The sequence below is a fragment of the Zea mays genome, chromosome 5, assembly GCF_902167145.1.
Source record: "Zea mays cultivar B73 chromosome 5, Zm-B73-REFERENCE-NAM-5.0, whole genome shotgun sequence".
Classification (NCBI taxonomy): Eukaryota; Viridiplantae; Streptophyta; class Magnoliopsida; order Poales; family Poaceae; genus Zea; species Zea mays.
The window spans coordinates 29,424,744-29,447,046 of NC_050100.1; the positions used below are offsets into that span (position 1 = coordinate 29,424,744).

Consider the following 22,303-nt stretch of genomic DNA (forward strand, 5'->3'; position numbering starts at 1 on the left):
ACACTTCTGTACAAACTCCAATAATGTGTCCAAAGCTGTCTTTGGCTAGTAGAAACCTTGATGAAAGATTTTGTACCATCAAAGCTCTGGGCCAATATGTGATCCACATAGACCAGAATGTATTTTTCTTATCATCCCTTGACCTTCGTCTCTAGATGCACACTTCAGCAGAGGTGAGTAGACACCTTCCTTGTATAACACCCCTTCTATGACCTTATATAGCCTCGTCCTTGCCTATATCCTTTTAATGTACGCTTCATCATCAACTGGATGATTTTCTTGAAGGAAGGTTATAATCTTTGTTCTCCAGTCTTCACTGTGTGGGAGACATAGTTAAGATGTCTCTTTCCATCAAATCTACCGAAGGTGCTTACAGTACTTCAAAGAACACTCTGGGGAGCAAGGGGAGCCCTTGAGCGGCAGACTTGGCCAACATGTCAGCATGCTCATTGTCCAGTCTCGGGATATTTTTCACTGGGAACCCTTCAAAGGAAGAATCCATCATCCGGACCATGTCAGGCACTTCACTAAGCTTGAATTCTTTACTTTGCTTGACTTGTCCACCTGTCCTGTGATGACTTGAGAATCTGATTTCAAGACTGTCCTTCTTACACCCATTGCCTTTAGTTTCCTCAATCCAAAGAGCAGAGCTTCGTATACCGCTATATTGTTTGTACACTGAAACTGCAGCTTTGCTGCATATGAAGCTCGTACTTTGGATGGTAAAACAACAGTAGTTGTAGCATCAGCCCCGAAGGATCCCCATGAACCATCATAGAAAACTGTCTAGACAGCTTCGTCTGATGGGGCAACTTCGTCCTGTGGGCTAGGAGTCCAATCAACAATGAAGTATTCTAGTGCTTGGGATTGAATAGATGATCTGTGAACAAAGTCGATGACAAAATCATTGAGCTCTACTGCGGCCTATCTTCCAATTTGGCTCGAAGCTTGCCCTTTATATTTCTTATAATATCCTTGAGTGGCTAAGATGATGGTATAATAATATTATGGAAATAGCGTCGAAGCTTTCTTAAAGCCATTAGGACTGCATACACGACTTTTCCATGCCGAATACTATTGAGTGGCTAAGGAGAATACTATTGAGCACCACACAAAAGACTCATTTCACACATACAAACCTTTCTTTTTTTTTTGTTTTTGTTTTTGGAACCATGCTGAATGAAGTCTCCTTTGTGTGTTTTGAACCATTCTTCTATGTTTGCTATCCTATTACATGCTCTGTTATAGTATTAAGCAGAAATAGAGAGGGCAAGAACACTTACAAAGTACCCAAGTTACATAAGCGCGTGCGTCTTTAACATAATAAAAAGTGACCAACCACCAGGACCGGGATCGGGGCGAGGAACAAGACTCACTCGGGTTCTGCGTCGGTGGGCGGCTGCTTACCGGGTTCAGCGTGGCGTGCTCCTTGAAGTTGTCCTCTAGGAACGCGGACTGCTCCTTAGAGAGGCGCGGCTTCTTGCGCGTGGAGTCGTCGTCGTCCTCGTCGCTGGCGCGGGAGCACGCGCGGTCAGCGTCGGGCGCCACCTGGCCCTGTGCGAAGAAGTATGTGGGGAAGGAGCTCGCGCTGTTGTTGGGCGACGACGATGCCCCCGCCTCATCCTGTTCCTCGTCCTCCTCCGTGGCGGCACCGGCCGCGGACAGCGACGATGCCCTGTTCACGTCGAAGCCACGCGCTGACGCCTCCAGGTGCCCTGCCGGACGCGAATAGCCATTTCAGCGAACTCGACGCACGCGGAAGGAAACAAACGAATCCAGGAATCTCGGACGACGGCGGCGGCGGCCACGGGAGGCCGATGCCGTGCAGGAGGGTGAGTCGCATCGCCGGCTCTGGCGACGACCGGGCGCTCCTCGCCGTGAACTCCAGCTCCCGCCTCACCTCCCTGTCCCTCCTCCCTCTCTGTGCTTCCTCCTCCCTCCGCACCCGACCCCCATCCCAAGCCCCAGCATGAGGTCCCTCCCGACATCCGCCATGGTCTCCCCCAAGCTGAGCCCCAACTCCATCCTGCTTCCTGCTAGGGACCAGTAGTGGAACCGACGGGACTCGCAGGTGCTAGGTTGAGGGGAGGGAGAGGACTGGACTTGTCTGAGGTGGTGAGCAGCCGAGAGGATAAGGTAGGAGGGAAATTTTGGTCATTTTGGGCGGGAGATGGGAAAGTGAATGCGGTCAATAGAAAGGGGTACGGTCCTTTTTTGGAAAAAACATAAAGTGACGCCACCAAATCATCACATAAAGGCACATCTTAGCGTCATAAAAGTAAAACCGTCTACCGGCTCCTGGCGCCTGACAATATATGACGAATCTTCGTACCCTTATGTGACAACAAAAACACTATCGTCATAAAATCTTCATGGCCTCATGAAATTATGACGATTCAAAAAATTCCATCATATTATGTGACATTATATGACGATAACTGACCTTGTCATTAGGTATTTTGTCATAAAAGGACACATTTCTTGTAGTGTGCCTATCTTCCAATTTGGCTCGAAGCTTGCCCTTTCTATTTCTTATAATATCCTTGAGTGGCTAAGATGATGGTATAATAATATTATGGGATTGAAAATAGCGTCGAAGCTTTCTTAAAGCCATTAGGACTGCATAGAGGACTTTTCCATTTCTTTGTAGTTTCTTTTGGATGGGCCTAAGACTTCGAACACGAAGTAGACATGCATTTGCCTTTTTACACCTTCCTCCACCACCTCTTGAACCAAAGCAGCACTCATAGTCGACTGCGAAGCTGATACATAAAGCAATAGAGGAGCCCCTAGCAAAGGTGGGGAGAGCGTTGTTAGCTTTATCAGATAATATTTCAACTCTTCAAAGGCTTACTGCTAAGAAATTCCACACTAAAAGACCTGTGCTGACTTAAAGACTTTGAAGATCGGCAAGCTTCGTTCTACAGATCTCGAGATGAACTTGTTCAGAGAAATAAGTCTTCTACTAACCTCTGATCCCCTTTTCTTGACTTCAGTTGCTCCATCTGATGTATCGCTTTGATTTTATGCGGGTTTGCTTCAATTCCCTTTGTTGACACAAGCACCCTAGAAATTTGCCCTTTTTTACTCCAAAGACACACTTCTCAGTGTTCAACTTTATGTCTGCCCTTCAGAAATTAGTAAAGGTTTCTGGAGATCTGAGATATGGTCTTATTGCTTCGTGCTTCTCACAATGATATCATCAAGATAAGTTACAACATTTCTGCCTAGATGAAAGGGAAATGTGCCCTTGGGCTATTTCTATAATGTTTTGGTGATTAAATGCCCAACACGTTTGATTAAGTTCTTATGTGCTAAATAAGTGAGAAGTGCAAATCAAATAACAAGGTATGTTTCTAGACTTAGTAAATTGGTTTTTGAATACTAACATATTTATCTAAGTGCTAGAAACAGAGCCAAGAAAACAAGAAAAGCATTGGAAAAGTCTTGGCTGTGTACAACCAAATACCAGCTCGAGCCTGGCACACCAGACTGTCCGGTGGTGCACCGGACAGGGTTCGGTGCCCCAGGCGAGCCGACGGTGGACTAGCTGCTCTCGAGAGTGACGCGGCTATAAATCACCGGACCGTCCGGTGGTGCACCGGACTGTCCGGTCAGTCGTCAGCGACGAACTCGTCGCTCTCGGGAAAAGGAAAAGGCGACGTGGCTATAATTCACCGGACTGTCCAGTGGGGCAACGGACTATCCGGTGAGCCAACGGCGCCTGTGGCCAACGGTCGTCCGCGCGATCAACGCGCGACATGTGGCCCGCTCCAACGGTCGGCTGGGTGCACCGGACTGTCCGGTGTGCATTGGACAGTGTCCGGTGCGCCAACCAGTCCCAAGGAGCAACGGTCGGCTGCGCCCGATATGAAAGGAGATCGCGCACTGGACTGTCCAGTGCGCCACTCGGCAGAAGGCAAGAATAGCCTTCCATGTTGATCTCCAACGGCTCCTAGCTGCCTTGGGGCTATAAAAGGGACCCCTAGGCGCATGGAATAGTACACCAAGCTTATAAGAAACATCCTAAGACACCTAGACTCTGCATTCACGCAATCAGATCATCGTTCTTGAGATTTGAGCACTGTTCGAGTTGTAAACTCTTTGCGTTGTGTTTGTGTGCTCACTTCTTCACTTGTGTGTGTGGTTGTGCTACGGATTTGAGTCTTGCGTGTGTTGCTCTTCCATCGTTACTACGTGCTTTCTTTTTTATCAATATTGTAAGGGCGAGAGTTAACTTGTGGAGATTCCTCGCAAACGGGAAGGATACTCTAAAAGGAAAAGATCATGGTATTCAAGTTGATCATTGGATCACTTGAAAGGGGTTGAGTGCAACCCTCGTCCATTAGGACGCCACAACGTGGAAGTAGGCAAGTGTTACTTGGCCGAACCACGGGATAAAAATCACGTGTCTCTTGTGTTCCGTTTCTGTGATTGTTTTTGTTCACAAGAACACGCTTCATAGCTACTTAGTCGCACTAACACTTTAATATTCAAGTTTGTGGCTATTTAGTGTTTGATTTTACAGGATCACCTATTCACCCCCCCTCTAGGTGCTCTCAATTGGTATCGGAGCCGTACTCTTCATCTAAGGGACTAACCACCCAAAGAGATGGATCCTAAGGGAAAGGGGATGGTGGTCAATGACAAGGAGAAGGAGTCCCTCTTCAACGAGCCAAGAGACGACAAGCCCACTGACTCAGGCTCGAGTCACAAAAAGAGGGACGGGAAGAAGAAGAGACGCATCAAGAAGATCATCTACTACGATAGCGATGCATCTTCTTATTCACCAAGGGACGACGACGACTCCTCATCCAAGAAAAAGACGGTTAATCAAAACTATTCCTTTGATTATTCCCGTATTCCGTATAATTCAAATGCCCATTTACTTTCTATTCCTCTTGGAAAACCCCCACACTTTGATGGAGAGGATTACTCATTTTGGAGCCATAAAATGCGTAGTCATCTATTTTCTCTCCATCCTAGCATTTGAGAAATTGTGGAAAATGGGATGCATTTTGATAGTACGGATAATCCTATGATTATTAATGAACAAATTCATAAAAATGCCCAAGCTACTATTGTCTTGCTAGCGTCACTTTGCATGGATGGGTATAATAAAGTGAGTGGCTTGGCCAATGCTAAGCAAATCTGGGACACCCTCAAGATATCTCATGAGGGAAACGACGCCACTATGATCACCAAGATGGAACTAGTGGAAGGCGAGCTAGGGAGGTTCGCGATGATTAGGGGAGATGAGCCAACTCAAACCTACAATAGGCTCAAGATCCTGGTCAACAAAATCCGAAGCTACGGGAGCACAAGATGGACGGATCATGATGTCGTCCAACTCATGCTAAGGTCATTTACTGTAATTGACCCCCATCTTGTCAACCTTATTCGTGAAAACCCCAGGTACACCAAGATGACGCTCGAGGAGATCCATGGAAAATTTGTGAGCGGGCGCATGATGGTGAAGGAGGCGCGATACGTGGACGATGTGCTAAATGGTCCATTGCCCATCCACGAGCCACAGCTCGTTGCTCTCAAAGCAACAAGCAGCAAGGAGGCGCTACCAAGCAAGGTAGCACAAGTGGAGGCTGCTGGGCTCAATGAGGAAGAAATGGCGCTTATCATCAAGCGTTTCAAGACCGCACTCAAAGGACGCAAAGAGTATCCCCAACAAGAATAAAACAAGGGGAAAGCGCTCCTGGTTCAAATGTGGTAAGATTGGTCATTTTATTGCTCAATGTCCCAATAATGAAAATGACCAGGCACAAGAAAGACATGGGAAGAAGGAGAAGAAGAAGAATTACAGGAAGGCGAAGGGCGAGGCGCATCTTAGAAAGGAATGGGATTCTGATTGCTCTTCATCCGACTCCAACGATGAAGGACTGGTTGCCTCGGCCTTCGACAAGTCTTCGCTCTTCCCCAATGAACGTCATACTTGCCTTATGGCTAAGGAGAAGAAGGTACGCATTCGAGATAACCCCAAGTACTCTTCTTCTAGTGATGAGGAATCATCTGATGATGAAGTAGATTACACTGATTTATTTAAGGGTTTAGATAGAGCTAAAGTAGACAAAATAAATGAACTAATTGATGCTCTTAATGAAAAGGATAGACTTCTAGAAAAGCAAGAGGACATTTTGTATGAAGAACATGATAAATTTGTTAGTGTTCAAAAATCTCTTGCTTTAGAAATTAAAAGAAATGAAATGCTATCCTCTGAGTTGTCTGCTTGTCATGAATCTGTCTCTAGTCTTAAAGATTTAAATATGGAATTAAATGCTAAACTACAGGAAGCAAATGCAACTAGATCATGTGTAGAAAATGTAGTTATTTGCAATAGATGTAAGGACTTTGATGTTAATGCCTGTGATGAACATCTCATTTCTATTGCTAAATTAAATGATGAGGTGGCAAGTCTTAATGCTCAACTTAAGACTTGCAAAGTTGATTTTGATAAACTAAAATTTGCTAGGGATGCCTACACAGTTGGTAGACACCCCTCAATTAAGGATGGACTTGGTTTTCGAAAGGGAACCAAGAACTTAACAAGCCAAAGGACTTCTGATTCCAAAGGGAAAGAGAAGGCCCCTATGGTTAGTAGTTCTCAAGAGAACCATGCCTATATGTATGATAGAAAATTTACTAGGCATGCTCATAATAATAGATGCCATGATCATGCTGTTTTACCTAGTTATCATACTTCTCATGCTATGGTTGCTTCTAGCTCTACTTATGCTCATGGTAGAGGTAGGCCTAGGAGAAATTATGCTACTCATGCTTCTAGGAAAGTATGCAATAAACCTACTACTGTTTTTCATGCTTGCAACAATTCTTTTGTCCTTTCATGTAAAAATGCAAAAGTAGTTGCTAGGAAGTTGGGATCCAAATGCAAGGGAGACAAAACTTGCATATGGGTTCCAAAAACTATTGTGATTAACCTTGTAGGACCCAACAAGAGTTGGGTACCTAAAACCCAAGCTTAAATTGCCTTGCAGGTTTTTGCATCCAGGGGCTCAAGCTGGATTATCGACAGCGAATGCACGAACCACATGACGGGGGAGAAGAAAATGTTCACCTCCTACGTCAAGAACAAGGACTCCCAGGATTCGATCATCTTTAGAGATGGGAACCAAGGCAAGGTTAAAGGATTGGGAAAGATAGCCATCACATCCGAGCATTCTATCTCCAATGTGTTTTTAGTTGAATCGCTCGGATACAACTTATTGTCTGTGAGTCAATTATGTAACATGGGTTATAATTGTTTATTCACAAATATATATAGATGTATCTGTCTTTAGAAGGAGTGATGGTTCATTAGTTTTTAAGGGTGTATTAGACGACAAGCTCTATTTAGTTGATTTTTCGAAAGAGAATGTTGATCTAGATGCATGCTTAATGGCTAAGACTAATATGGGCTGGCTTTGGCATCGCCGTCTAGCACATGTTGGGATGAAGAACCTTCATAAGCTTCTAAAGGGAGATCATGTGTTAGGACTAACCGATGTCTGTTTTGAGAAAGACGGACCTTGTGCAGCATGTCAGGCAGGGAAACAGGTGGGAAGCACTCATCACAGCAAGAATGTGATGACGACATCAAGACCACTGGAGCTTCTTCACATGGATCTCTTCAGACCCGTTGCCTACCTCAGCATCGGAGGAAGTAAGTATGGTTTTGTAATTGTTGATGATTTTTCTCGCTTCACTAGGGTGTTCTTTTTGCAGGACAAATCAGAAACCCAAGGGACCCTAAAGTGCTTTCTAAGTAGGGCTCAAAATGAATTTGAGCTAAAGGTGATGAAGATAAGAAGTGACAATGGGTCCGAGTTCAAGAATCTACAAGTTGAAGAGTATCTTGAGGAGGAAGGCATCAAGCACGAGTTCTCCGCTCCCTATACACCACAGCAAAATGGCGTGGTAGAGAGGAAGAATAGGACGCTAATTGACTTGGCGAGAATGATGCTTGGAGAGTACAAGGCGCCTGAGCGGTTTTGGTCGGAAGCTGTGAACACAGCTTGCCATGCCATTAATCGGCTCTACCTGCACCATCTCCTCAAGAAGACCTCCTACGAACTCCTTACCTGTAACAAACCCAATGTCTCTTACTTTCGTGTATTTGGGAGCAAATGCTACATTTTGGTGAAGAAAGGTAGACATTCAAAATTTGCTCCCAAGGCAGTAGAAGGGTTTTTACTAGGATATGACTCAAATACAAAGGTGTATAGGGTCTTCAACAAATCATCAGGGTTAGTTGAAGTCTCTAGCGACATTATATTTGATGAGACTAATGGCTCTCCAAGAGAGCAAGTTGATCTTGATGATATAGATGAAGAAGAAGTTCCGATGGCTGCAATGCGCACGATGGCGATAGGTGATGTGCAACCACAGGAACTACAAGAGCAAGATCAACCATCTTCCTCGACAATGGTGCATCCCCCAACTCAAGATGGTGAACAGGTACCTCAAAAAGAAGGGCAGGATCAAGGGGGAGCACAAGAAGAACAGGTTATGGAGGAAGAAGCATCACGGGTCCCTCCAACTCAAGTCCGAGCGACGATCCAAAGACATCACCCCGTCGATCAGATCTTGGGTGACATCAGCAAGGGAGTAACTACTCGCTCACGATTAGCTAATTTTTGTGAGCATTACTCGTTTGTCTCTTCTATTGAGCATTTCAGGGTAGAAGAGGCCTTGCAGGATCCGGACTGGGTGTTGGCCATGCAGGAAGAGCTCAACAACTTCAAAAGAAATGAAGTCTGGAGCCTAGTGCCACGTCCAAAGCAAAACGTTGTGAGAACCAAGTGGGTGTTCCGCAACAAGCAAGACGAGCACAGAGTGGTGACAAGAAACAAGGCTCGACTTGTGGCAAAAGGTTATGCCCAAGTCACAGGTTTGGACTTTGAGGAGACTTTTGCTCCTGTTGCTAGGCTAGAGTCAATTCGGATATTATTGGCCTATGCTGCTCACCACTCTTTTAGGCTGTTCCAAATGGATGTGAAGAGTGCTTTCCTCAATGGGCCAATCAAGGAGGAGGTATAAGTGGAACAACCCCCCTAGCTTTGTGTAACACCCCGGGATCCATAAACACCCCAGAATGCTACTAAACTACACCTCTAACATTAGTATATAAAATTTCGACAGCATCTCCTTTGAAAATTGCATAAACGGGGAAGCAACAAAGTATAAATAGATATCATGATAAGAAAACATAATCGACATTAATAATCTGCTAGCAATGGGAAGACAACCATAACGGCATGAACTAAATTAACCAGTGCACACAACTAGTTAGAAACAAACATCCTTTGTCAAGAAGCTTATAATTAAATCATGACTGCGCCTAAGAAGCGTTATTATGAGAGTGAAGGTGGATGTGTTGCTACTTCCCACTTCCCTAGATGAGCAACAAGCACCTGCATTGAGTAATGCAAGAGTGAGATGAAACATCTCAGTAAGCGAATTGTTTTGACGAGATATTTAAACCACAAATTGAATTAATCAACATTTTAAAAGAATCACAATTAAGATCAGAAATACTTGTAGATATAGAACTCAGTAGTCCCAATATAACCAATACCATCTCATTTCCTCGAACAACCACAATAGGTTCTATATCACTTCCTTGCGTCAACAAAACCTGCAAATTTCACTTCAATGTATGCATAGGAGTGCAAAGTGTAGGTACTTTGTCTTCATACCTCTGAGGGTATAAAACCACATCATCTACAAATATCACTTCAATGAATGCATATGAATTCAATGCATATGTCCTCTGCCTTCATACCTCTAAGGGTATGAAGCCGCATCGTACCCCTCCTTGGGCAACGTATGATGCTAAGTTGTACCGGTACGGTCGGACCATAGGTCACAACCCAACTTCATATGCAAGTGAATCATGCAATGTATATGGCATGATGCATTTATCAATATACTTCACTTCCTTCACATACAATACAACCTCAAATAATACTTCATTAACCTTCAGATACAATACCAACCTCAAATAATACTTCATTTACCTTCAGGGGTGTGAATTAATCTCATGAGTCATACTCGAATCATAATCATCATCAATATATGATTGAGCATCACTATAATGCAAGCAAGTAAAGCATCACCATAGAATCCAATTATGAAAGAATCCAATACTTCTGAATATTAGAGTGTAGGCAATAGAAATAAGAGGTCAGAACAGAAGCAACCACCGCTACATTCACTTGCCTTCATCGAAGAAGAAGAAATATACTAGGCATGATCTGGAGTGTAGCCACCTGCTAGTGGGCATAAAACTTAATACAAATATTTCACAAACATTTGTCAACAATCAACAAATCGCTCCTACACTTGAAACCAAGACCTGGTGGAAAGCCTCCCACCCTGAACCACATGTCATACAGCAGCAGCGCTGTTTGTTAATTTTGTATCTTTAAAATTATAACAGTGGTGATATCAAACAAATAATCTAGGAGTATCTACACAAAATACCCTACAACTACGGTATTCAATAGATAATTAAATTCTGCCATCTATAAGTGCTAAAACATCTGACAAGATAACTGACTGAATCTGTTTCAGACAACAACGTAGTTAACTTCAAAATTCGATATCTCACAAACCACTCAACCAAAAATCATTAAATTCTACTGGCAGTAAGAACTTTTATCCCTCTACAGAAGTCTCCATAATTGGAAGAGCCAATTCGGCCATTTACCTGATGAAACCTACCAGTGAACAGACCCGCTCATTTTTGTCAGGCAAACAGGAACAGCCACAGTAAAACAAACATAACTGGAGTTTCATAATTCATATGAATGCACTTTTTAACAATCTGGAAAGCTTATGAAATTATCTACAACGTTTTTGACAAACCCAAGGTTGAATTCTATTGATAAAATTGCCTAAATCTTAAGAGAACAGATTCTGCACAGAATTATGAGACTGAAAAACTGCTATAATCAAACTGCAATAACTTTCTGATCTGATGTTCGATTGAGGTGTTCTTCGCGGCCACGGAAAGATCTACAAATTATCTACGACTCATATATAGACTTTTTTTTAGGCCACTAAGACCACGGAAAACTAGCATGAACAGAAATTGTCGAATCTGCCATTCCGCAGAAAACTAAATTCGAGATCAAAACCTAACCCCACATCTAATCCAACCTCTAATCCTTTAATCCCCATGATCCACAACCTCCAAAAGCACATAATTACAGGGAGGAACAAGGATTTCATCCATACCTAGGGTTTTCCCCAAGAAAATCTTCAAGAAGAGATGGGGAAGAACATCTCATTGATCCTCTCTCCCTCTTCAATTCAACGTGCTCCTCCTCTTCTCGATCCTTGCTATGTGGGGGGAGATCTAGAGGGAGGTGGAAGTCATGGAGGGGGGATGCCATGGGAGGAGAGGGTGTCCAGCCAAGGGGAGAGGGGAAGGGGCGGCCAAATGGGAGGGGGAGAAAGGGGGGCGGCCAAGAAGGGCAAAAGGGGGAAAGGGCCACCACTAGGGTTTTGTTGGGGGCCTTCGGCTTCCGAAGGTCCTCAAAAACATGATTTAACAATGTTTCTGGAGTATAATACATGAATAGGTACCTTTGGACTTGGGTCAAAACCATAGTGTGAAGAAGCACAAAGAATACGAAGGATGGCGCAGAGCCGAAGCTATGTGCAGGGGAGCTTCGGCGTGATAGCAGAAAAGGAAACCGACTTAAAGGGGAAAAGGCTATTTAGACCCCGATGGACTACTATAGAGTTATTAGCAAATGTAAAGGGCATGGGTGTAATTTTATATGGGCTGCGTCCCGTGCCTATAAATAGATGAACAGTGCTCCCGTACTGTTCACGCTGACTTGGCATTTGCTTTTGCGTCACGCTTGTACTTTTACCTTCTTTAAAGCCGAAGGTACATTTGTAATTTGTTACCATTTCTATTTTTCCACAATAATAAAATAGAAGTGAGTTAATAATAATATTTAAGTGTTTATGTTATTTCTTATACTTTATATGAATCCTTCTTCATTATTTGTTGTGCTGATGAATGTATGTCCTTCATAACCTTCGTCCGAAACTCATTATATCCCAAGGGAAATAATGCTTCGATGGACGAAGGACTTTAACGTTTAACAATTTTTGTGTTGCCTTGTTCTTAATTCATAGCATTTAAGGACAAGTTCCCAACATTGGTGCCCACCTCCGGTGAACCCTTTTCGACCACCTTCGGCAAGCATCGACCTTCGTCATGCCGCCAAAGAAAGCTTCAGCGACAGGGGTTGTCGCTCTGCAGCCGCTGGACCCGAACCAGGAGACCCTTTCTCTTCGAGAGGCCCGAAGCCAGAAGAGGAAGGCCACCAGTCCAATGCCCCAGGAGGATAAGTTGGACCAAGAGATCAGGAATATGGAGATGCTTCATCAGCAAGTGCAAAAGAAGAAGGAAAAAATGGCTCGACTAGCTGACCTACAAAGGCAGATTGACGAAGCCACCGAAGAAGTACGTCATCTTGCTCAAGATGAGCAAAATCGAAGGCCCCAGCACAGAGAGCTGCACCAAGAGGGCTTCTACAACGAGGATGAATGGTATGAAGATTTCCATCATGGAAATTTTGCTTTTGATGATGCTTCTCCTCTATCAGCAGAACTGCAGGCTACACCCTGGCCCCCGTCTTACAAGCCACCCCAGCTCCCCATGTATGACGGACACTCAGATCCGAAGCAGTTTCTGATGAGCTATGAAGCAACCATATCTTCATATGGTGGCAATACTGTAGTCATGGCGAAATCTTTCGTCATGGCAGTCAAGAATGTTGCACAAACCTGGTACTCCTCTCTTCGGCCAGGAACAATCACATCATGGCAGAAGCTGAAGGACATGTTGATCACCAGTTTCCAAGGGTTTCAGACAAAGCCGGTTACTGCTCAAGCTTTGTTCCAGTGCACGCAAGATCACAAAGAATACCTTCAGGCGTATGTCTGAAGATTCTTGCGTCTGAGGGCACAAGCGCCAATAGTGCCCAATGAAATTGTCATTGAGGCCATGATCAAGGGGATTCGGCCAGGACCTACGACCCAATACTTCGCCAGGAAGCCCCTTCAGACCGTAGAAAAATTACTTCAGAAGATGGATGAATACATCCGCGCTAATAATGACTTTTGTCAAAGAAGAGAAGAAGCCTACAGATTCTCCGAGATGACCAGGGGCTTCAGAGGAAAGATTCATCCAAGGCATGTCAGATCAATTCACTCCACCCAGAATGATGACAGAGCAAGCCAGCAACAGAGGCCACAGTATTCCTCGCAGGCTTTGGGACAGCAACAAAGCTACCCTCGGCCGCCAGCTCCAAGGGGCAGAGGCGCCAGGGGCTTCGGAGGAAGGTTTGGGGATCAGCCCAGGAAGATTTATTGCCTATTCTGCGGTGAGGACAAGGGCCATACTACAAGGATGTGCCATGTCACCATCCAGAAACAGAAGGATATCGCAGAAGCTGCAGCACAACAGAACCAGCCGAAGCAAGTTATGCATACTGCTTCGTATCATTCACCGTACATACCAGAGTATGTGGGTAACCATTCTGCAGCTTTTGTTGCTTCGGCAAGCCAACCTCAGGCATCTTGGCAACAGCCTCCACCTCCACCACCAATGCAACCCGCATATCCCCAAGGCCAGCAGCCAGAAGGGAGCCAGCACACTCACCAGCAGCGAGACTTCAGGGAGCAGTCCGAAGCTCGCACAGTCAACAGTACTATGCCAGAATAGAAGCACATCTACTAAGAGATATCCTACCTCTAAAACAGTTTTTGCATCCGTCATCATTTTCTTTTTTAAGGAACAATCATTGAAAGCCTAGTTCTTTTGTTGTTTTCAATTTATTGTAATAGCTTCGTTATTGTCATAGCATAATATACCTTCTTCACAGATTCACGAAGTTGAAAAAGTCGGTGAAGATCAAAAGTTGTTCTCAAGGGAACGCGGGGTTCAAAATCACATTGCAAGTTTTACCGAAGCAACAAAAGTCGTTCTCAGGAACGCAGCGTAAGTTTTACCGAAGCAACAAAAGTCGTTCTAAGGAACGCAGCGTAAGTTTTACCGAAGCAACAAAAAGTCGTTCCTAAGGGAGCGCAGCGTAAGTTTTCTGCTCAAAAGTCGTTCCAAAGGGAATGCAGAGCTTACAGCGAAAAGTCAACGCTGATTCCGCCGAAATATAAGGTGAAGCGCGAAAAGTCAATGCGAATACCGCTGAAATAGAAGGCGAAGAAGTTCAAAAGACATTCCTAAGGGAATGCAGAACTTACAGCGAAAAGTCAACGCTGATACACCGAAAAATAAGCGGTGAAGCCAAAAAATAAACGGCAAAGAGATTGTGTGTTCTACTGTGGGAATGTGTGTATATCTTCGGCACAAATATCATTTTGCATAGCATAACATCATCACATCATTCGCATAACATGACATCATACATCATATTGCATCAATGGCACAAGAAGGGGATACAATGTTGATCTTCGGAAATTGTTTCGAAGAAGTTGTGCCATGGCACAAAATAAGTTTTGAAGAAGTACAGCTTCATCAACTCTAATATCAAAGGAGATCAATTGCATACGAAGCATAATGTTTTTACGGAATATGGATATTCTTCACGAAGCATGAAAAGAAGGGAAGGTGTTTTTTCGCCGAAGTCTCAAAAACGGTATGTACATAAAGTTTCATGCATCGTAAAGAATTGAATTACAAACAGCTTATATATTACATTCAAAACCACAAAATATTACACACTTTGTTCAGCAAATATTACATTAATATTCCAAATGTTTTTACAATAATAGCTATTCTTCTTTTAAAACTGCTTTCGCAGCTTCGTTTAGTAGTCGAGTAACAGCTTCGTCCATAATAGCTTCGGCCATCTTAGTAATTTCATCTTCCTTTTTTGCTTCGGGAACGGCCAATGACTCGAAGGGCTCCGGGGGAGGAGATAGTTCGGCTGCGATATAAAACATAAATAAGTCTGAAGTCACAAAAATAAAACATAAAGTTAAAAGCAATTAGGCAATACCTATCCGCCTTTCGAGTTCTGCAGTCTTTTCAGCTATTTTTGTTGCTTCTCTAGCATCGTGAGTATCTTTTTCACTTTTCTTTATAATTTCGTGGGCCATCCCTCGGCCGCCATTTTCCCAGACGTCTGTGAAAAACTTTCCACCAACTAAGCTCGCTTCAGCCGAAGGGTCCTTCGTGTCATCAATAGATAAAGTAGCTTCGGCTTGGGCCAAAGCTTTCACATGCTCGCAACCTGACTTCTCCAAAATAGTCGCAATTCCTCTGGCACCTGAGAAGGCGCAAACATCCCCACGACCGCTCAAAATTTCCTCAAAAGCTTCGGCTTCGTTGCTGATCCAGTCAATTGGGCCCTTAGGATCGCCTCTCACGAAATTGTCCTCGCTAGAGTATGCACCAACATTGGCGAAGCTAGTTTTTATTTTTCCCACACATTCTATGGATTTTTCATAACATTTTTCTCTTGAAGAGCGAAGTTCTACAACCGTTTTCTCCCAATAGTTTTTCCAGTAATCGCTGGCGTCTCGGTCAGCTTCGGCGATAGCACATTTTAATTTTGCTTCTGCCAGCTGTTTCCGAAGATCCTCAATTTCGCATTTTTGGGCTTCAGCTTGGGCTTGGGAAGTAGCTTTGTCTTCTTTTATTTTATTCACCAATGAGTTTAATATTTTATCTTTTTCAAGACCTTCGTTCCTTAGCTCAATTACTTCGGAACGAAGGTTGTTCAAAGCTATAGTACATCCTTCGTCTTCAACACTTTTTTGCGCCCTGAGGGCGTTGCTAAGAATAAGGCCCTGCAAAAGGAGTGCGGTATTAAGTATAAGTAAATGGAAAATTTTTGTTTTTAATTACAAAAATCTCATTTTCTCACCTTTAAGCTATTGTATGCTAAGCTGTCGGCCAATTCATCTTTTGATAGCACCGAGAGCCCGTCTTCTAGTGTCGGGAATCCGAAGCTTTTGCCCATCTCCTGGCAGACAGAGATTTCCTTGCTGTCTGGGAGACAATACAAGAAATCTTCTTCTCCGCTGCCTTTGAATATCAATGCCCCTTTCGGGTATTTCAGTTTCCGGGAATAGTGTTGAGCTTCTCGCTTTTCTTCTTCAAATAGCCTTTTTCCCGAAGCATGTCGTACAATATAATCAAGAACTTGGCAAGATGCTTCGGGAGTAGGAATAGTAGTTTTTTCAGACTGAATTTGCTCTGAAGTTTCTTTTTTCCTTTCCTCTTTTCTGGTTTCCAAGGATTTCTGCATGACGGGCTCTGAAGGCCCAGCTTCGGTCTCGGTCTGGCTCTTTGCAGCTTCGGCTTCGGATGGTTTTGTCTCAATTTGCGTTTTTGATGCTTCGACAGTTTTCCTCGGAGTGGTGCTTGAAGACTTTATTGTCTCCAGCACATCTAGTACATTGACCATCCTTTTTCTCTTGGGAGTTGCCGTAAGATCTTTTTGTGCCTTCGGCACTATCATTCCTGCCGAAGGGCTTATAACTTCTAATATCTTTGTTTTCTCGGCCTCTATCTCTTCTATTATCGGCCTTTGGCATCATACCCGGCTCTTCATTCTTCTGTGTAAGAGCAGGTCCTTTGGCTTCAATAGCCGAAGAGGTCTCACCACCAAATTCGGGCACTGTGGCCGGTTCAATGAAGCGCGGTCGGTGAGTAAGGACCTTCACCTTTTTCCTCTTTGGCGCGGGCTCGCTTGGAGCAGCTGAAGCATCACCTTTCCCAGAAGTTGCACTTTTTCTCTTTTGCCCTTTCGACGGGTAGCGGTAGTCAGGATACATAAATCCGATGGCGTCAAAAACTCAATTTAGCCTCTTCTTTTTCTGGCTCCCGAAGGCCGCAGATAAAGCATTATCTTCCGTTTTGGAGTACGGTCCAAGCAGTTCATCACTTGTAGCTTCGATACATTTCAGCCAGTCATCATTTGACTCATCAAATTTATCTCCATATTTGAAGCTGTATTTCAGTCGAACCAGCTCTCCTTCGCCAGTTTTAGCGATAGTCTCCTTCGGCATTTCCCACTTCTCTAAAAGTGGCCATATTCTAAAGGCTATGTGCTCCTGGATCAGGTCCCTTGTCCCAATAAAAGAGCAAACCGTGTTGAAGGCCCTTCGGCACCTTTTGAATGTCTCATCAATCTCTACCTTCGATTTCTGAAGGCCGAAGCGCTGCCAGATAGGACGCATGATAATATCTTTAATGTCTTCTCGTGCCTTTAAATCGTTTTTCATGTAGAATCATTCCTTCATCCAGTCCCCAGGCCATCTCTTCCGAAAGGTTGGCATGGGGCAGCTTGAGCCAGAACGAGCGATGAAGCTATAGCAGCCAAAATTGTTATGATACTGCTCTTTGCCCCAGGGTTTCGTCTCATATAACAGTTCGTGCATACTGCAGAAACTTTTTGCATTTGGCTCCAAGCCCTGGCTCCTCACGGCCCAGATGAAGATTCCCATTCTTATGATTGCTTCGGGAGTAATTTGGTGAAGAAAAATCTAGAATATCTTTAAAACTTCAACCACAAATTCGCTTAAGGGGAGCCGAAGCCCAGCTTTGAAAAAGCTTCGGAAGATCACGACTTCATTCTCTTCGGGACTAGGAGCAGTCTTCTCTCCATTGTCAGCCCTCACCAGAGACATATCTCGAAAATATCTTCCTCTCATATTATCGAGATGACTCTGTTTAATAGCTGATTTACCGAAAACTGCATGACTTGGTCGCCAGGGTCGATCTTCGGAGTCTTCGCCACCACTTTCCACATCATAACTGTCATTATCACCGGTGTCTTCAGATAAGCCTTCTAAAATCTCTCTAGTAATCTTCTCTGTATTCGTCTTCGCTATTGATTCAAGAAAGCCAAGATTCTTCTCCTCAGAAAGGCTCAGCTTCGTTTCAACAACAGCTTTCTTATCTTGAGACATCTCTTCGAAAATGCTGAAAATGTGCTCTTAAGACCGAAGCTAAAAATCTAAAAAGCCATGCAAATCGTTTGTAGGCAAGAGCTAAAAATTGAGCAGGCAGAGCAGATGGCAAAAAGCGTGCCAAGTGAGCTCGTGGTGTGCTCTTATTTATACGCCTAGTGCGTTGCAAGTGGGAGGGCCCCGCTTGTCATTGACTATTGCTATTCTAGCAAAGGGAAGGTGTTTTTTCGAACCTTCGGCTTATGGCCTTCGTCCATATCGCAATCTGAATTTATCATTCTAACAAATTAATATTGCGAGGGGCTACTGTTGGGGGCCTTCGGCTTCCGAAGGTCCTCAAAAACATGATTTAACAATGTTTCTGGAGTATAATACATGAACACAAAGAATACGAAGGATGGCGCAGAGCCGAAGCTATGCGCAGGGGAGCTTTGGCGTGATAGCAGAAAAGGAAACCGACTTAAAGGGGAAAAGGCTATTTAGACCCCGATGGACTACTATAGAGTTATTAGCAAATGTAAAGGGCATGGGTGTAATTTTACATGGGTTGCGTCCCGTGCCTATAAATAGATGAACAGTGCCCCCGTACTGTTCACGCTGACTTGGCATTTGCTTTTGCGTCACGCTTGTACTTTTACCTTCTTTAAAGCCGAAGGTACATTTGTAATTTGTTACCATTTCTATTTTTCCACAATAATAAAATAGAAGTGAGTTAATAATAATATTTAAGTGTTTATGTTATTTCTTATATTTTATATGAATCCTTCTTCATTATTTGTTATGCTGATGAAGGTATGTCCTTCATAACCTTCGTCCGAAACTCATTATATCCCAAGGAAAATAATGCTTCGAAGGACGAAAGACTTTAACGTTTAACATTTTTTGTGTTGCCTTGTTCTTAATTCATAGCATTTAAGGACAAGTCCCCAACAGGTTTCTTTGCGGGAGAAACGAAACGACGCCACAAATGAATCTGACTTAGCATCCAACGGCCCACACCCCTTTTTACCACATCCACGCACCGAAGATCAACCTTTGGCAACTTTTTTTTAGGATATTACACTCTACCTCCCTTAAAAAGAATTTGTCCTCAAATTCGACCACTCCAACAAAACATCCAAGGTACCCCATGTAGCAGCACCATTCAAAACATGGGTACATTATTGGTCTTAATTAACACAAGAACTTCTATCTCGACTAATTGTCTAAGGAAACTACACCACCTGACATCAAGCATGAACCAACATGTAATGAAGCTCAAACCAAGTCATAGATGCAATCAACACTACGATTTCACAACATCGAATTTGGATGCAGCCATACATCAGCATCAATGTCTTAAAACGACACTCTTTTATGAAGGGGTAATATGCACTAAGCACAACCTTTACCAACTTCAACAATTCATTTTAATTCAATGGTCAAACATCCACACCAGATGAATGTATAAGAAGATCAAACACCTCACCTCACATCACCACGAAACAAGTAGTTCTATTGAAACAAAACTCCTAATCTTCCTAAACCTTGTTCTTGCCATAATGAAAAGATAATCATGTAATCTAACATACTTTGCACCCCACCAAAAGGGAGAAAATCCACATAACTAATGGAGCAATAAAACCGACAAGAAGCCAATAAAATCTTGTGCGGCACAGTTCATCGAAGAAATGCCAAAAACTCTACATAGAGCACTGACAGCCCAACAACAACACAATACTTGCTTAACCTGTGTCACTATACTTCATTCAACATCTCAAATAAGAAAAATATCTAACTAGTAAGGTTAACCTACATATAATATATGTCTTCATCTACTGTAGTTTAGAAACTTACATTTCATTCTATCATATGATGCACTCAAAGTACCAGACCTAAAGGGTCAATACTAACCCTGTAATCCTTCACACATTTGGCAAACATCTCAAGCTGATGTAAAAACCACATCATTTAGGAATAGGTGACTAACCACACACAACCAACTCTAGGATAGGCAATGACTTCATTCAAAACAGTAGATAAGTGGTCCAACAATGGCTCCACAAACATGCATCGGGGAGAGAACCATCAGATCCTCAACGTATTAATACATAATCAATGGATCAAGAAAATCAAAGATTTTATTCTACAATTAGCATGACTAACATGCAACCACTTTAAACCACGTCTAGGCTTTGTGGCTACTAAAACACACGATAGAAGAGAGACATGTAAGCCATTCTGGCTATGTAAAGACTTCCCCTAAAATCCATATAAAAGTACCAAAATTCATTTCTTTCAGAACTGATTTCTCGACATAAACAATCATTCTTTGCAAAGATAGTTGGAGCTATCCACCAACCACTCAACAACTTAAATTCAAATTGATGATTACCTTGTACCCCAAAACACACAATTCACACTCCTCTTAGAAACATCCTCAATCAAGCATATATAACAATATTATTGTAATAAAACTCAACCATGAAAAATATGGTGAAAACAGCATAGGCATACTTATATATCACGAACATAGTAACAACTTCAATCTCACAAATGACCAGCGAAATCAACCGCATTAATAAAACAATATCAAAATTTCAGAAATAAATTATATCAATCATTAAGCCATAAACAACTTACCACATCACCGTAAAGGAATAGGAGGGGTGAAATTATTGTCATCTGCACTTCAAAGTCACTAATATATATCAAAGATACTTGAACCCATACCCTTCCTATATGTGCCATTGTGTCAAATTTATCTTCAAATTGCCAAGAATCGAAAGCCTAAGCTTTGATACCAACTGTAACACCCCGGGATCCACAAACACCCCAGAATGCTACTAAACTACACCTCTAACATTAGTATATAAAATTTCGACAGCATCTGCTTTGAAAATTGCATAAACGGGGAAGCAACAAAGTATAAATAGATATCATGATAAGAAAACATAATCGACATTAATAATCTGCTAGCAATGGGAAGACAACCATAACGGCATGAACTAAATTAACCAGTGCACACAACTAGTTAGAAACAAACATCCTTTGTCAAGAAGCTTCTAATTAAATCATGACTGCACCTAAGCAGCGTTATTATGAGAGTGAAGGTGGATGTGTTGCTACTTCCCACTTCCCTGGATGAGCAACAAGCACCTGCATTGAGTAATGCAAGAGTGAGATGAAACATCTCAGCAAGCGAATTGTTTTGACGAGATATTTAAACAACAAATTGAATTAATCAACATTTTAAAAGAATCACAATTAAGATCAGAAATACTTGTAGATATAGAACTCAGTAGTCCCAATATAACCAATACCATCTCATTTCCTCGAACAACCATAATAGGTTCTATAACACTTCCCTGCGTCAACAAAACCTACAAATTTCACTTCAATGTATGCGTAGGAGTGCAAAGTGTAGGTACTCTGTCTTCATACCTCTAAGGGTATAAAACCACATCATCTGCAAATATCACTTCAATGAATGCATATGAATGCAATGCATATGTCCTCTGCCTTCATACCTCTAAGGGTATGAAGCCGCATCTTACTCCTCCTCGGGCAACGTACGATGCTAAGTTGTACCGGTACGGTCGGACCATAGGTCACGACCCAGCTTCATATGCAAGTGAATCATGCAATGTATATGGCATGCTGCATTTATCAATATACTTCACTTCCTTCACATACAATACAACCTCAAATAATACTTCATTTACCTTCAGATACAATACCAACCTCAAATAATACTTCATTTACCTTCAGGGGTGTGAATTAATCTCATGAGTCATCTCGAATCATAATCATCATCAATATATGATTGAGCATCAGAATAATGCAAACAAGTAAAGCATCACCATATAATCCAATTATGAAAGAATCCAATACTTCTGAATATTAGAGTGTAGGCAATAGAAATAACAGGTCAGAACGGAAGCAACCACCGCTACATTCACTTGCCTACATCGAAGAAGAAGAAATGTACTAGGCATGATCTGGAGTGTAGCCACTTGCTAGCGGGTATAAAACTTAATACAAATATTTCACAAACATTTGCCAACAATCAACAAATCGCTCCTACACTTGAAACCAAGACCTGGTGGAAAGCCTCCCACCCTGAACCACATGCCATACAGCAGCAGCGCTGTTTGTTAATTTTGTATCTTTAAAATTATAACAGTGGTGATATCAAAAAAATAATCTAGGAGTATCTACACAAAATACCCTACAACTTCGATATTCAATGGATAATTAAATTCTGCCATCTATAAGTGCTAAAACATCTGACAAGATAACTGGCTGAATCTGTTTCAGACAGCAGCGTAGTTAACTTCAAAATTCGATA

The 22,303-nt window shown here is 42.7% G+C and overlaps 1 pseudogene; it reads right to left on the reverse strand.

Annotated features, from left to right (window-relative positions):
• Nucleotides 1-1,230: 1,230 nt before the first annotated feature.
• On the reverse strand, nt 1,231-2,025 carry LOC103626163 (homeobox-leucine zipper protein HOX11-like; annotated as a pseudogene).
• Nucleotides 2,026-22,303: the final 20,278 nt, after the last annotated feature.